At 41.3% G+C, this 15,579-nt stretch overlaps 1 protein-coding gene across 4 annotated transcripts in view; it reads right to left on the bottom strand.

Annotated features, from left to right (window-relative positions):
* large1 (LARGE xylosyl- and glucuronyltransferase 1) overlaps positions 1-15,579 on the bottom strand; it is a 91,179-nt gene that overhangs the window by 52,752 nt on the left and 22,848 nt on the right. Inside the window, exon 1 of one of the 4 annotated variants that reach the window (XM_061667285.1) lies at positions 13,783-14,322. The exons of the other annotated variants lie outside the window; for them this stretch is intronic. The gene's annotated coding sequence lies outside the window, so the exon portion shown is untranslated. Of the gene's footprint in view, positions 1-13,782; positions 14,323-15,579 lie in introns of those variants that run through there. 4 annotated transcript variants of the gene reach the window in all.

The raw sequence follows: 15,579 nt of genomic DNA, 5'->3' as shown, positions 1-15,579 counted from the left end.
AACATGCACGGCCAAAAGGTGATTTTTGAGATAACACATCAAATTACCCCAAATGAAAGCTGATGAAGAGGCTGAGCATTTTTTTCTCCCTATTCTTTTGTGCTGTCACAGAAAAATTCAACATTTACCGACGGATCTGAAAACTCAAGGTGTTACCCTATTTTACACAACAAAGAGAACAGTTATATTCCTTTAGATGTGAGGGTGCAGATCAACCCCAGTTTAATACAGTAGGGGCTTTTGAAACCAATCAAATGAGCGGAAATATTAAAAATTCCGTTTTGAGTGCTGTTAAAGAACATATCATGGTTTGATTCCCTTTACCCATTACCATAAATGTGAGGAGAGGCGTTTGGTGCCCTCTATTGCGCCAGAGCCAAAAATTCTGAAATATTCTCCGTGACAGGCAGTCTGTCGCCCAGACACATCTATGAGTAAAAAAACAAAGTTTCTGCTTTCATTCAGGCGCATACCCTTCCACGAAACCTTTTGCCCCACTTCCCCTTTGAGCGGTCAATAGCCCAATAGTCTCAGCCCAAACGCTGGTGTGTTTTTTAGCTGATAGGTCGCCCTTCTCTGGTTTTCAAATGCAAATCGGTCTGCTATTTCTGTTTAAAGTGAAAATTCTAAATTACATGTAATTAGTAATGGGAATGATGTATTCGCTCTCACAGAGAATATTGACAATATTGATTAAGCCTCAGAATGGTTGCTTATGTAGAACTCTTCTGCCCCAATTCAGAGGCGGTATCCTTTGGGGGCTGCATTTGGAGGTAGATGACATCAGGCTGCCACAATTCAAAGACTCCTCCAAATGCTGCCTTCATGTCAAGTTTTTCCCCCCCCCTTCCCTCAGGATGTATGGCTTCAATCCATCGCCTCCTCCTGTATCCCATATTTGCACACCACGGCTCAGTGCTGAAAAAGCGATTTGCTTTTAACGCATCGTTGCATACAGGTAAGGATGCGTTAAAAGTGGCACACCGGGGAAATCTCACAGAGGCTATACCAGATGAAAAATAGTTGACAAAACTTGGTACCGAGGGTGTCGCCATGGTCCGCAAAAGGGTGCAGCCTCTGAATTGTTTAGAGTAGTTAACACTGCTGCCTTAAAGCAAGAATACTGACGCATTTTCTGTATTTGCTAACCAGGTAGAGATATAAAATGTGGCGAACATATTTTCTCGGTAAATGCTGTAAAAACAAAGTACCTTAGCGTTGTCATACAGTAAGACGCAGAATGTGCCCTTCAACATTACCAAGAAGGCCGAGTGACTCAGAAAATAAGTAACCTGCATACCCTTTCATTTGCAGAACTGAATAGAGCAGAAAGTCCACCCACAATCCAAGATGAACATTGAAGGCAAAAGAGAATCTATGGCTGCCGCCTACCCGGGCAGGAGTACAACGGTGAGCTGTTTCTCGTCTGCACAAGCCAGAAAGACGAGTGTCTCTCTCAACATGATAATCAGGAGTAGCCATGGGTCACAACAATCAACACTTTGCGAAAAGGAGTGCCGAGCACTCTGTGGACTAAATGACTTCTGCCACACTGACAGTGGAGAAAAATATATTGATTGCGCAGGCGGGGCTTTCCTCATTTCATTAAGCTTGTATACTCATTAGTATTCTGTTATGGTAGGAAGGGACGTGTGCGCTGCCGTCCAAAGGCAGCTCTAACATTATGGATGTCACTGGAGCTGGGGAAGTGCAGAATGGCATTTGGAGGTGAAAATGCACACAAATCCTCCGCGGCCAAGAGCAGGGCAACGCAAATCAACTTCCTGTGCTGAGGAGGTCGACGACTGAGGCGCCACTAATACAATTTCTCATCTCCTCAAAGCCATTTTCAACCAAGTGACATTCTAACCAATCGGTGTATGCAGCCCAGTCAACTGTTTTTAGAAAATTAAAACTACATGCGAAGGCTGAGTCAGTCCTCTGACGACTTCCATTCCAACAGCCTTGTTCTGGTCTGTGACATGAGGGTGTTAATTATTCAAAAGTGGCAATAGCTAATTAGTCAGTGTTCCAAGTCAAAATATTCAAGTCACGTTGGGAAAGTTTTAATTGGAATACTGTTGTAAAATAACAAATCAAACAGGGTTCCTTGCCAGGTTTGATGGTTTAATTATACTATTTAATACCTCACTGATTCCTTGCCAACGAAGGACAAATGGTACAAATGTGCTGCATACACAAGGCCATACATTTGTTCACGTGATCGGCTACTGGGCTACCCTATTCTCGCGGTTCTGTAGATCTGTAATCAATATGTCAACAATACGCTAACAGATTGGTGCATTGCCCCCAAGTGGCAAGAAAAAAAACTATTAATGCACAAGCTCCGGCCTCTTGTCCCTGTATGCGTGTGTTCCCATCCCTCACCATGTCAGCAGTGACGGTTGTCTCAAAATGACCACCAGCAGTCGCACCGATGGCGACACTTGACATCGCCTGATCTGTATGCAGCTTGCGTCCCCCCCGAGGTGCGTCATGTGGGTACATCTCATGAGGGCGCATACAATTAGAGTTGTAACCTTAAAGTACGTGGTCTCCATCCCAGAGTTGTATGTTGTCCTTTCTACATTTATCTCCCTTTTGTAGTCTCTATAACTGAAGCTAGGCCAAATTGGAGTTGTTTGGGCATTCATTCCATTTTAAGAGGCATTGCCAGCTTGCAGGTGTTATGCTCCACCACAGGAGAGGCTTGCGATTCACTCACATTTTGCAGGAGTGAAATATGCACATACACGTTTAACCCGAAAAGACCAAGGTAGCTCGGCCAAATATGTCTGCGAGCAATATAGACACGATGGTCTCCCAGGAGTGCATTTAAAACTGGAATCATAGTGGGGGGAAGGAGTATGGTCTGCATTTTAAATTTCTTCATTAAGGTCGAATATGGAAGGATAGAGAGTGAAAAGGAAAATGGTCTGTAGGGCCAAAGGTGTGATTCTGATTAAAACAGTGGCTGGTTATCAGTCAAGGTGGATGGTAAGTGAACATTTATCAAAGGTTTTTGGACCCACAAACTAAATTGGTGTCACATTTGTCAAATTGAAATTAATATTAGTAAGGTAAGGATTGAACGATGTAAGATTTTTTTATCGACTGCAATGTGATGAAATCGAATCGAAGTTGTTTAGTGGATGTCGTCAATGATATTTTTTCAGCACAGTAGAGTGGTCCTCAACCTATATTTGTGTCATGGACCAGTTTCACGTGAAGACATATTTCGAGGGACTGCCATAGAAAAAAAAAAAAAATAATAAGATTACATATTATCATACAGTTGGTTTTATAGGACAACATTTTGGTGACGAAGAAGGTGCTTCACTTAGCGCTGCTGCTCGTCGCCAGTCAAGTGGTCCCGTATATATATACGGGACCACTTGTAAACACATATAAAACATATAAAAAGTGTGCTGCCTTGTTGGCGGACATTTTGCTGCTCCGCAGAGTGTTACAGTCCGGCGACGGCAGCCGTCGGGCGAGTCGAAAATCATTTGGTTAAATTGGCCGATTGGAGGACAAGATGCCAAAAATAACGAGATTAGCAATTAGCCGACTTCAAGCTTTAAACTTTAGTGCGGCGTAGTAAAGTCGATTCATCAACTAGTTACGTGATCGGTTCAACCCCGAGTATGTGGTTATTTTCAGGAATCACATCTCTCAAGTCGAATGCCCCTGAGATCTAAAAAACTGATGTTCGAGCAAAACATTAAGCAAGACCTCAGTTAAATGTACATCAAAAGCTTGTTCTTTGACTTTTTTTCCTCTGACATGTTTTCCAAAGAAGGTTGTAAAGACAAAAACGAGAGTAGTAGAGTGGAAGTTCCAAATTTCTCTTATTGCATGTACAGTAAATAATGGTTTTATGACCAGTTTGAACCTGGAATGAACCCTACTTCAGTTATTTCCTATGGGTCAGTTTTACAAATGTTTGTGAAAGCAAGACACAACATAGCAAAACAGTAGCAGAAGAATACTTAGTCATCGGTGTGTCCTGACGCGGGGTGAACTCAACACGCGACATTTCGACAGCACTCAGAGCCTAAAGTCCAATCACAGTCGTTGAGTGCACGGAATGGAATGAAACAGACTTGAAGTGCAAAAGGCGAGAGTTGTATGAGGAAAATGCGAGGCGATTTGTGGCCTGTGCGGTGCTGATGTAAACCGACAGTGTTCAGAGGTAAGATTCAGCTTAAATCATAATCACTTTATCTCACTTTTTCTCCCCCTTTGGATACCATGCCATGCTTCTGAGAGGATTTCTATATTACCTATCGTATTACAATTTTATTTTGTATCACCATTTGTTTTTTTTGGCTCTTATGATCTTATTGAACAACCTTGTTCGCCCCTTTGCAACATTTAGCTACCTCCTACAATTGTCTTATACAGGCTTTTAAACACACAAATAAGAATTCAAATATCCTTGTACTAAAAGATTAGTGTGAAATTCGCGGGCCGCAATAAGAAGCTGGTTTGCGGATGGGAGAGCCGGAGGTTCGATGCCAGCTGCGACTCAAATACTGAAGGACCAAAAATATGGAAATTAGGTCTTGCTACAAAGATGCCAGGTTGCTTCCTGCTGAATTCCTCCGTGGTGTGGCACCATTTGTACAGCCCCCTCACTCTTTCCCTCATTTATTACATACCACATGATCTTATTGTTCATGTTTCTAATTGTATGTGATGAACAAAAAACTAACAGGCGTAGCTTGAATCTCCCCTGAGAAATAAGGGACTTCTTTTTCTCCATTATTGGCTGTCAGGAAAATCATTTTGTTAATGGTTGCATCTGGCAGTCTAACGGAGGACATGTCAAACTCTTGAGATAAGGGCAATGCTGTTCACATAATGGTTCATATAATGATTGATGTTTGTTTGTTGTGGCTTGTCGGGATGATGGGAACAGAAACCAGACAGCAAAGGATCGATGTGTTTGGTATTTTTGTTTGTTTGTTTTTTTACATCGGATGCTACATCCTGTGTTGGAACTGTCACTCTAGACGGTGGTATCCCAGAGACTGAATTTGGAAGACACCGACGACAACATTTCTGTTTTTAGTCTCATGCCCTACTTTACCCCTTGTGCTCAGTGTTGTGGCCTGGATTGGGTGATGGGGGGGTGCGGTGCCAGCACACTACCCACATCAACACTTGATGATAATTTGACTAATTTGTGTCATATTCTTGACCTAAGGATCAAGATGTCATGTTGAAGCCCCCGCAAAATGTATACATTTGCAACATAATCACTTGAGTGCAACACTGCAGTGCCTGAGGAATACATTACAGTAAGAAAGGATGCAATGATACCATAGCATACAGTGTTTTTTTTCCCATGAAGCAGAAAGATGCGTAATAGTTTTTGGTTGAGTGGTTCACATTTAAAGCAAGACCATCTCTGGACTGTGACCTTCCTCCTGTACTTCGGTATGGGCAGAATATGTATTGTATGCTGAGTAACTGAGCTTCGAACTTGCCAGCAGAGGTGAAAATGTGGGTGGATGTTTGTGCTTCAGTGTGTTAACATTGTGACTCACAATCTTTTCAGAGTGCCTTTGACAACTGGAACCCAGTCAATTTGGTACTTTCCAAGGCCAATCATGAAAAATACTGTACTTTCACACCCTTATTTGGATTTATCCAAGATACAAGAAGTAAATTTGATATTTTTGTTTTCCAGTTGGATTGGATTCAAGTGGGATCCCTATTTCACATTAAGCAAACCTATTTTGTTTTGGAAGTGTACCAGACCCATTGATTTAATTTGCATAAGTTTGATTACTACATTCACATCTGCCCAAACAAAATGCACTAAGGGCTCCGCAAAGGTTGAATCAAGGCAACTGGACTCGTTTGTTGAAGACGTTCCACCTATAATCCAAAGGGCTTCTTTAGTTCTCATTTTTTTAGGCGTGGAAGCTATTTATGTTTCCGTGGGTATGGCCCCTGGGGCTGGTCAGCAATATGTTGTTGTTGTTGTTGTTGCCTGGCGTGGTTAGTGAAACGACTGTCCTGCATACCAATCGGCCGTTCACTCATCTTGCAGAAAGACACCCACTCTCTCTTTCCATGGAATCAGAGAATCTTTGGGGGCAAAGATGTCAGGACATTATTATACGTAGACGATAGGCGATACCCGAAACATCCTCCTTTGCTTTTCTAGCTTGATGACTTTTTTTCCACACCTCTTTCAAACCAATCATCCTCCCCATCCAGAATTTGACATCGTTGTCCTCAAAGGAATGTCGCATCTACTTGAGATTCAAACGAACCGCTTACTCTGGACCCGAAGAAGTTGCATGCTGATGTTGCGCCATACGCCTGTGCAATGGCTGCTTAGTCTCTCCAATGATGCAGTCATTGGAGAGACTACTCCTCACTGCACTGCTCTGCAAACGTGCATTTCCAACCCATACCAATGATACAAAGGTTGTTAAAAAGTTTTGTTACAAATTTTGCTTTAATTATCACAAACGGTTTTCAAAACAACTCATGAACTCTCAGATGACTATGGACCTGGCACCACATTTTGTGTCTCCAGTACGACTGCCGATTACCCTTCTGTCCAAATTCAAAATGAGCTCATTTGTTTATCCACCATGTGGTGTGCCGGACCCTCTGATCTAGGAGCAGCTTGCTATCTGACGAACTTCATTTTATTTTGCCTTCAAACTGTATTCATCATACCGTTAAAATATCGGCCTTCATCAACAGACGGTAGTTTACGGGAGCCGCCTGGGAAACAATTTCTGCTACGAGCTCGACTCGCTGTTACAGTTTGTCTTCTAAAAAGTGCAACATTTTGATGAGATCCTTTCAACTTGGCCGTCTCGCTGTGCTGACTTATTGGATCACTGGCACTGTGGATAGATGAGCGCGCAGAAAATGAACATCTATTTGAGACAGAGGTAAACAAGTTACTCAGAGCAAATAAGTCATTTGTTATATTTAGCAGGAGATGCAAGCTCCTCTCGGACACCGCTGGGAATGCATTCACATTGGCACGAAGTGGAAAAGTGAGTACAGAGAACAAATACTGGCTTTACTGTAATTCAAAGTTGCCCAATTCAAATATTTAAATATGTGGTTGCTATTTGGGTTCATATTGAACTTTGTCAGTGTTGAGTAGAGCGGAACAAAGCCCACATATGTCTGTCTGACTTGGCTAATGTTCATGTAGACACTATTCCAATAATTCGCAATACTAAGTGGGATCCAACTCCCAAAACACACCAAGCTTCTGTTTTATCATAGCATCGGTTGCTGGATCCAGTGGGTCACTTTTCCAGTCAACCAGAATGCAAGCGGACTGTAATAGCCAAAACTGTATTATTAAATTCCTCTCATCAAACTGGGAGTTTACAATACTCGGTAGAGTTAATCATAATGCATATGATGTCATGGGTAAAAATAGGGAACGGGTAGTTATGCTTGTTAATCAGCTAATGATACACCTAAACAATAATCCAAGACTGGCAGATAGTTGTGACCAGAACCACAGCCTGCATACATGTTGGGTTGTGGGATCTAAAATGAACGGGCCCTGAACATTTCTGAGCCGTTTCATAGAAAGCTGGTCCAATAAGAGAGAACAACATGGAAGCCAAAACCAGCCTGGTAACCAGTGGCTGAATGACTCTTACATGACACCAACACAGAATGATGATCGAAGAAGTGGCCACTCTGTCCATTCTGAATGTCAGGGTTGATTTCAGCAGCACCACAGTGACACTGTAGACTGCATAGGCACAAATGTAAAATATCATTTCAAACATTTTCAATGTTTACTGGACAAATGATCCATCAATTACCCATGTAAATCACAATATTCACCAGTTATCAAACACAAAACAGAGAATTGCAGTGTAATTATTTAAACCACAGGAACAGACTAAGATCAGACGCAAGCCATCCATCAAACTCAAATCATTATCTACCAATCTCAGCTAAATGTGAATTACATATCTCGACAAGGTTCAAAACCTAGCAAAATGGCTAACCATTATTAGCATTTTGACACATTCGTCTAATTCCGCATTTGGCTACGGAGAGAACCGAGATAATCCCAGGATCATAGATTCAAAGCCAAAGGTTAATGGGAAAGCAGCCACAATAGAGGATACCAGAAATAACGCTGGCTGTAATAGTGACCGTGATGCACGTTTAAATCATTAAAAAGAAAACTGGAACGCTCTCATTACACCTGTGTGCAGTGCAGTGTTCTATGGCCAGCTTTATGAGCCGAAGCTTGGCTCCAAGAAACGCTGCTGCATGCATCCTACTGCCACGAGTTTATTTCAGCCTCCCTTCGGCTCCACTAGGCATGGTTCGAATAGAAAATAAATGTGTGTGTATATAATTGCATGAACACTGCATTTTTTCACTTTGACTGCATTTGTGTCAAACAAAGGGAACTTCAGGTCGACCCTAACATCTTTAGCGCCACAAAGCCACTTCTCTTTCAAATGCTAGGAAGTAAGATTGGGACCAGGAAACATTCTCTTGACAAATAAACTGGACATTTTATTAATAATTTTGATAACCTACAAAAGGAAAATATACGTCTTTGTCTGATAATGACCTCTGCACGCCATCCATCCATCAATTTTCTGAGCCGCTTCTCCTCACTAGGGTCGCGGGCGTGCCGGAGCCTATCCCAGCTGTCATCGGGCAGGAGGCGGGGTACACCCTGAACTGGTTGCCAGCCAATCGCAGGGCACATAGAAACAAACAACCATTCGCACTCACAGTCATGCCTACGGGCAATTTAGAGTCTCCAATTAATGCATGTTTTTGGGAAGTGGGAGGAAACCGGAGCAAACTCCACACAGACGGGGCCGGGATAGAACCCGGGTCCTCAGAACTGTGAGGCTGACGCTCTAACCATTATTGGTAAATAAGTGTACTTGCGTGAATGTGTTATTTTATTATAAATAAGCAATGAAAGAATACATGAAAAAACACATTGAATTAGGTTGAGCAGTTGTTTCAGAGCAAGAAGACTGAATAATACCCACTTGAGTTCCAACTCCAGTATCTTGCAAATAATGCGATGCGAAGTCCTGGCTTTGACCTTTACGGATGTGTGTAATCATCCATTAGTCCAACAACTTATTAAGAATTTTGTCAGTTGTGCGGAATTGATTGTTGATTAATCCTGGAATGGAGTAATTGATATTGGTACATTTACGGACCACAAAGCCCTTCGAGACGGCGGCACAAGTCGGCTTCGCATCGAAACAGGAGTTGAGAACATTCACAGAGATTCCCCCATCCAGTTGTCGGTTCTTGACCGAACCAATTATTTCCCGATTCACCAACTTTCACTGTTAAAAAAGACAGTAACCCTGCTGGAGACATATCAGACTCCAGTCATGGGGTACTCAGTAACCAATATTAACATAATTAGCCTTTCGTAACTATAATAGATATATTTTATTCAGTCTCTATCTGGCATACTGCATCGTAATGACCATTTATTTTATCCTGCTATGTGATGAGTTTGCTCAGAGGTGTGAGTCCTGTGCGCATAATATTGCAGTGATGATGAGATGTGCTCCCGACGCCCAGTCGGATGTCGCCTGCTCCGGGCTATGGAACGCACTCAAAATTCTTCTTCTATCAGACGACGCAATCCGTTTAAATTAGACTCGTCTGTTTGTCATAACAGATAATGTCGTCCGGATATCTAAACTTTGATGTGGACGGTTCAGCGTGTGGCAATGACAGTGGATAAACACGGTCGTGTGAGATATGCAAAATTATAAAACCCAAATGCTTGGACGCAAACGGCGTTATATTTTTTGTACGCCTCTGACTGGTGTCTCTCGCGATAGCGATAGAAATCTGTCACGTGCGATAAATCCAGTGAGGGACATGCTATCATGCAGTTCCAATTAACTCTGGTAAATGACTTGTTTATCATCTCAATGCTCACTGCAGTCGCACTGAACCACCAAACAGTCGGAAGGACAACGCGGTGAGAGAAGCCATATTGTTTGCATATTTTACCTTAGCGCTAGTTCGAAAGCGATATAACAGAAATGTCAGACCTACAGGGAATACCTCAAGTCCAAAATTAGCAGCAGAGTGACATTAATTAGAGCTAACCGGCTAATAAAATGCCTAGCGGTGACGTGGTTTTCGGTAGAGGTCAAAGTGCTCCATCGGGTTCATTGGGCTACATTTTCCGACGCTTCTCTAGCAGGGCTGCATTACGTTGCGAGCCATCCACAGTGATTACACGGTGATGAGTGCTTCACTTGAAATGTGCCCGTTTAATGCCGCCGGGCATGAACAGGGAAATCAATGAAGCAGTGGACAGAACACGCTTGTTTGCTGTTCACCCATACATCCCCACGAGAGTTGGTATACACTCTCATTAATGAAGACAAACAGAAATAATATGGACAAGTAATCCAGCCAGACTGCATAATGTAGGAACGGAGGGGGGGGGGGACTCGTTTCTGATTATCCTGAGGTGATCGACCCCCTCTGAGGAAGTGTCCAATAATTCACAAAGTTGGGTGAAACTTCAGTGCCATTTCCAATATACAGTATATGTATACATCGTCAATAGGTGGTTACGTTTGACCAGCCCATCTCAAACTGCCAAACCGATATCAGTTTATGTCACCTTTGACAGCAGATATAGAATATGTACAGTGCAACCTTCAAATTCAATAATCTCAAAATGTTCAGATAGGATATGCCGTAATTAACTTTGTACAAAACCTTAGCTCGCTGGCAACCAAATAGTTAAGAGAGTGTTTCAAGATTGCTTGATTTATTTTTTTAACATGAAGCTGGACCTCAAAAGTTGATTCATCCAAAAATGTGTTTTGTTAAAGTCGTACACAAACTCCGCGAGCGAGCCATGAATGGCGAGCGGACAAAATGTCACTTGTTACAAAAAGAAGATTGTTTATCTACGACGTGACTTGAATGTCATTCAAGTGCTACGTAAGTACAGTAAGTCAATTTTATTTACATGAGCACATCTTGCAGAGAGGACTCACAAAGTTCTTAGTATGGTTATAATACAGTCACAAACAACAATCAAACATCTTACTATTTTAAAGGCTGTTGATTTATTTTAAAGTACAGCGGGACCTCCAGTCGAACACCCCCAAAAAAGCATATACTAGTATAAACTTTATTATTAAATAAGGACATACAAAAATGCAGAGACTAGCCACCAATTGGTTAGCTCCTTAAATATGTGGTCACTTGTTATCAAAAGTAGCGTTTACCTGCGATGCAAATTTTGACAAAGTTAGGAGTGTTTATCTAAATATAGTGTTTCACCATTTTAACGTACAGGTCTCATGTCGTAAAAAAAGGTGCTGGAATAAGTAGCTAATGATTGACTCTAAAATAGCCGATGAAATGTGTGAATGAGCGTTTGAAGACCATTTTATCATTTTCACAAAGGACCTCAAAAGTCAAATGCCTCAAACTTCCTCAAAAAACAAATTGGGGAAAAATGCATTTTTAAATACTTAAACAAATATTCGACACTGATTGAGTAGCTGGGAAATGTGTCAATACAACATAGTTTTATTTATCTGCAAAGCAACTTCTGTCATTAAAGTTAATAATCATCATCATCATCATCAGAATAATATTATAATGCACTTATATAGCGCTTTTCAAGGCACTCAAAGACGCTTTACAATTGCACACATTATTCATTCACTCCACAGTCACACCCTTGTGGTGGTAAGCTACAGCTGCTGTGGGGCAGTCTGACAGAAGTCTGGCTGCCACTCTACCCCTACAGCCTCCTCCGACTGAAGAGAGTGTTGAAAGACTGGGTACAAAATCTTGTTTATTAAAAAAAAAAAAAAAACTTTCCACTGACTGGATTTTCCTTTTTAAATATGAGACTGTGTTCAAGGTGGTTCTGTATTTTGTCTGAAGTATGCTGAAACATTCCAGTGAGAAATCTCTTATCCAAACAATGATTCATTGTTCAGTCAACACAACTATATAACACCGTGAGACGGTGCTTATGCGCTGTAATACAAAAGCAATTATTTTTGCTCCAAATCGAGAAGAGATTGCGATGACCCGTAAAAAAAATAAAATAAAATAAACTACCTAGGGGTCAACACTCAACTCATTTCCAAGATGACCAATTCCAGACTAGTGAGCAACACATAACTGAGAAACTCCATTCGCTTTTAATTACTAATTGGAGTCCTACAGTGTAATCGTTTTACTGGGTAAATCATATGACTGCTGAAACAATAACCACTGATTGTTGTTTTAATTACGAAATGTGTTTTCCAGTTGATCTCTAGGACAGTTAGGAGAATTGGGTGGCGTTGCCATAAAGAATATTAATTTCAACCAAGGCAAATTAATCTGCACGGCACAGAAAACCAATGGTATTCTTTTATAACCAACAATTAGAAGGTTACATGATGCTGTCAACAGTAATCAGCAGAAGAACAATGGGTTGGTTTCACAGAAAACACTGGTTTCGGACCAAAATGTGGAGAAAACGAGCCTTGTGTGAAAAGAAACGCGTCATGCAGAACTGTGACTGACGTTAATATTTTATACTTTTGTGACACCTCAAACTGTAAAACAACAAAAACAAGACTGAGAAAGGGCTTGTGATGGGAAAACTGTTTATTTACAAAATATGCAACTATGAAACGCCTCGTGAGTGGCAATGACTCACCAAATGGCTCGAGTTTAACTTAGGTGGCTTTTTTACATGCTGTTCGTCATACACTCCATGAACTGCATCATGTTTTTTCACAATAGTGACTCACACTTTCTACTACCTACCACAACACATACTTTGTGTAAACCATACATGTACACACAATCAAAGTGACAGGCTGAGATTCACCCCCAAATCTTTATCTTTTACTCAAAAGCTGTGGTGTTCTCAAATCCAAAGCGATGCAATGCCGCCATCTACAGGGATCTGGTAGTCATTACAGAGCTTTACAAACCTGAATTTCACAGACATGCTGGGCGCGACCCTCTTCAAAGCCTTTGAAAAACCTACTTGACAATATATACGTCGATGGCAGTAAACGGTTGGATTCCAGTTGCCGAATATAAACACTTTTAATCAACACATATTGCAGTATATAGAATGTTTTCAGTCATCTAATTATAATGTCAATTTGTATTTGAGCGGATAATGAACTAACTAAAACTTCACGTGTGAATACCAGCATGACTATTATGTGTTAGCATGACTTTTTTATATATTATATGTTATTACTTAATATGCCGGTAATCGCAATAACTAGGAATATTTACGTTTTAAATTGATTGGATAATAGACTAAAGTAAATATAGAAATTGACATTTTGTGCGTTATATACCACTTGTAAACTACACTTTTCGTTTTACATCAGCTGGTCACCCCACCCCCCCCCCCCCAAAAAAAAATAATAAAATACAATAAAAGCACGGGACGTAAAATGTACAGTACACGTTTATACTGTTTAAACGGTATAAAAATGGTGAAGACGTCCTCCACAGATGAACGAATGCATTCCGAATGGGACAGCCGGCTGAGCTCGTGTGTGGTTAATCCCCTCACTCTGTTCCATTTACTGGTTAGTGGAGGCTTGGTTAACATGCAGCCAAAAATGGACATGCATGGCTTTTGACTCTGCAAGTGGAACAGAAGCACAGCCCAAAATAACGCAGGGTGAGCGGTTTAAAAAGGGGGGCTGGTGAGCTAAGGTCACCGAGCTAATGGCTCGCGAAAAACTGCGGATTTGAACTCACCTGATGCGGAGAGCCGTCGAATCAAAAGACAGCCTTCGATGATATATTTTTTTTTTAATTAAAAAAAAAAAAAAAAAAAAAAAAAAAAAGCCCACGCTGCTTCTGCTGCTGCCTCAGCGAAGATCTATGTTTCCCTCATCACACTTCTTGCCGTGGAAGAGTTTTTTTTTTTTTGTTTGTTTGTTTCTCCTTTCTCTCTCTCCCCCCGGGATGCTGTCACAGCACAGCGGAGCAGCTATGTGTCCTCCATGGAAAGATTGAAATCTCAAGACTGCACATTCAGTGCCAGTTCAGCGTGGCTGGACTTGATTACAGCGACACTAGCGTAGTCACGGGCATAGCCGGAGCTGGCAAAAAAAAAAAAAAAAAAAAAAAAAGCATGACGAACATCATGTTCACCAAAAAAAAAAAAAAAAATCTCTGACGTCTCTTGTTGACTGTACGTACATTTAATGTTCCACGGTGGTATTTTGTTGTCATCCCCCCTTCCAGATTGTGCCCGAGTTTTCGGCCTCAACACAGCAGCTCTTTCTTCCTGCCAGGCGGCCAGCAGCCAATCACAGCGCCGCGTTGGGAGAGGGGAGGTGGGAAATCCAGCAGTGGCCTTTCAGGATTGGAGTGCGGACTCAGAACAACACGCAGGGGATCGGAGCTTGAAGTACATAGTATATGTACAGAGCTGTCTTTTTAAGTACAGCATTGTACATGTCACATATAGAAAAGGATTACTTGCCATGTATTTGTTTTAGGCAGCATCAATACACCCACAGGTGGCCAGAAAAATAGGCTATTCATAAACAATAAAGTACAGTATGCAGTCTACATGCAATAAAGTGAGGTAATTATCTAGTATTTATCTACCTCCCGACTGACCGCCCAACCGACAGTATCTATTGTTTAATCGAGCTAAATGTCAAAATCAAAGCCCGCGAAAGTGAATCAAGTGCGTCAACTTTTCCTCATGCTGCACCATCAGTGAATGAATAAGACCTGTATTTGTTTCCATGGCAGCGTACATTATTATGACAGTTGTCATAATGCATGAACGAAGCGAGGTGAGTCTGGCTGAAGGCCTTCCAGGAATATTAATAATCAGTGTGAAGACCAAGGAGGCTAGTCATTATAATGCAGCAGCCTGATTTGGTAAATTTCCTGTTCATTTGCACGTACCACGCTGCACAATATGTGGCAATCTTTTGTTACATATTTTCTCACCTACGATTAAAAATGTGCTCACATTTAGCCTTTGTACTCACCACTGACATTATAAAAGTGTCACATTAGAGATTCTGGAGAGGAAAAAGAAAAGTGATGAGTGACGCGCCAGTCAAATGTATCTGAAATGTGATTACAGCGCTGTGCACGTAATTAGCCAACACACAAAGGACGTTGAAATATGACCCCGAGTGTTAAGACACTGATATGAGTGCACGCTTGGATTCATTTGTGCTTTTATCAAGAATGGATATTGGGATATTAATATTATGAAGTCATGACTGAATGTTTAAACCTTTCTCAAATTTGGATAATTTGTGTCTATGTGCAAAAAGAAATAGTAAAAAATATGTTATTTTGTTTACTATATTGCACAGTGGAAAACAGAGGGATTAGTCTGTGTGCGTGGGAGGTGAGTCTCTTCACAGCCACACTGGAGTCAGGAGCACTTTCCAGTGTTTAAGGGCATTGTTAATCGAATTTAATCTACTTCATAGTCTAGTACGCAGCTGTATTTTAATGTTGGTCAAGACGGTGATACTTGTAGAGTTAAGTATGTTTTTTCTTTTTCCGGTGGTGTTT

This window comes from Phycodurus eques, chromosome 22 (genome assembly GCF_024500275.1).
Source record: "Phycodurus eques isolate BA_2022a chromosome 22, UOR_Pequ_1.1, whole genome shotgun sequence".
In the NCBI taxonomy this organism is placed as follows: Eukaryota; Metazoa; Chordata; class Actinopteri; order Syngnathiformes; family Syngnathidae; genus Phycodurus; species Phycodurus eques.
Note: the sequence above shows the minus strand (reverse complement) of the source record. Positions and strands in the feature narration are given on the sequence as shown.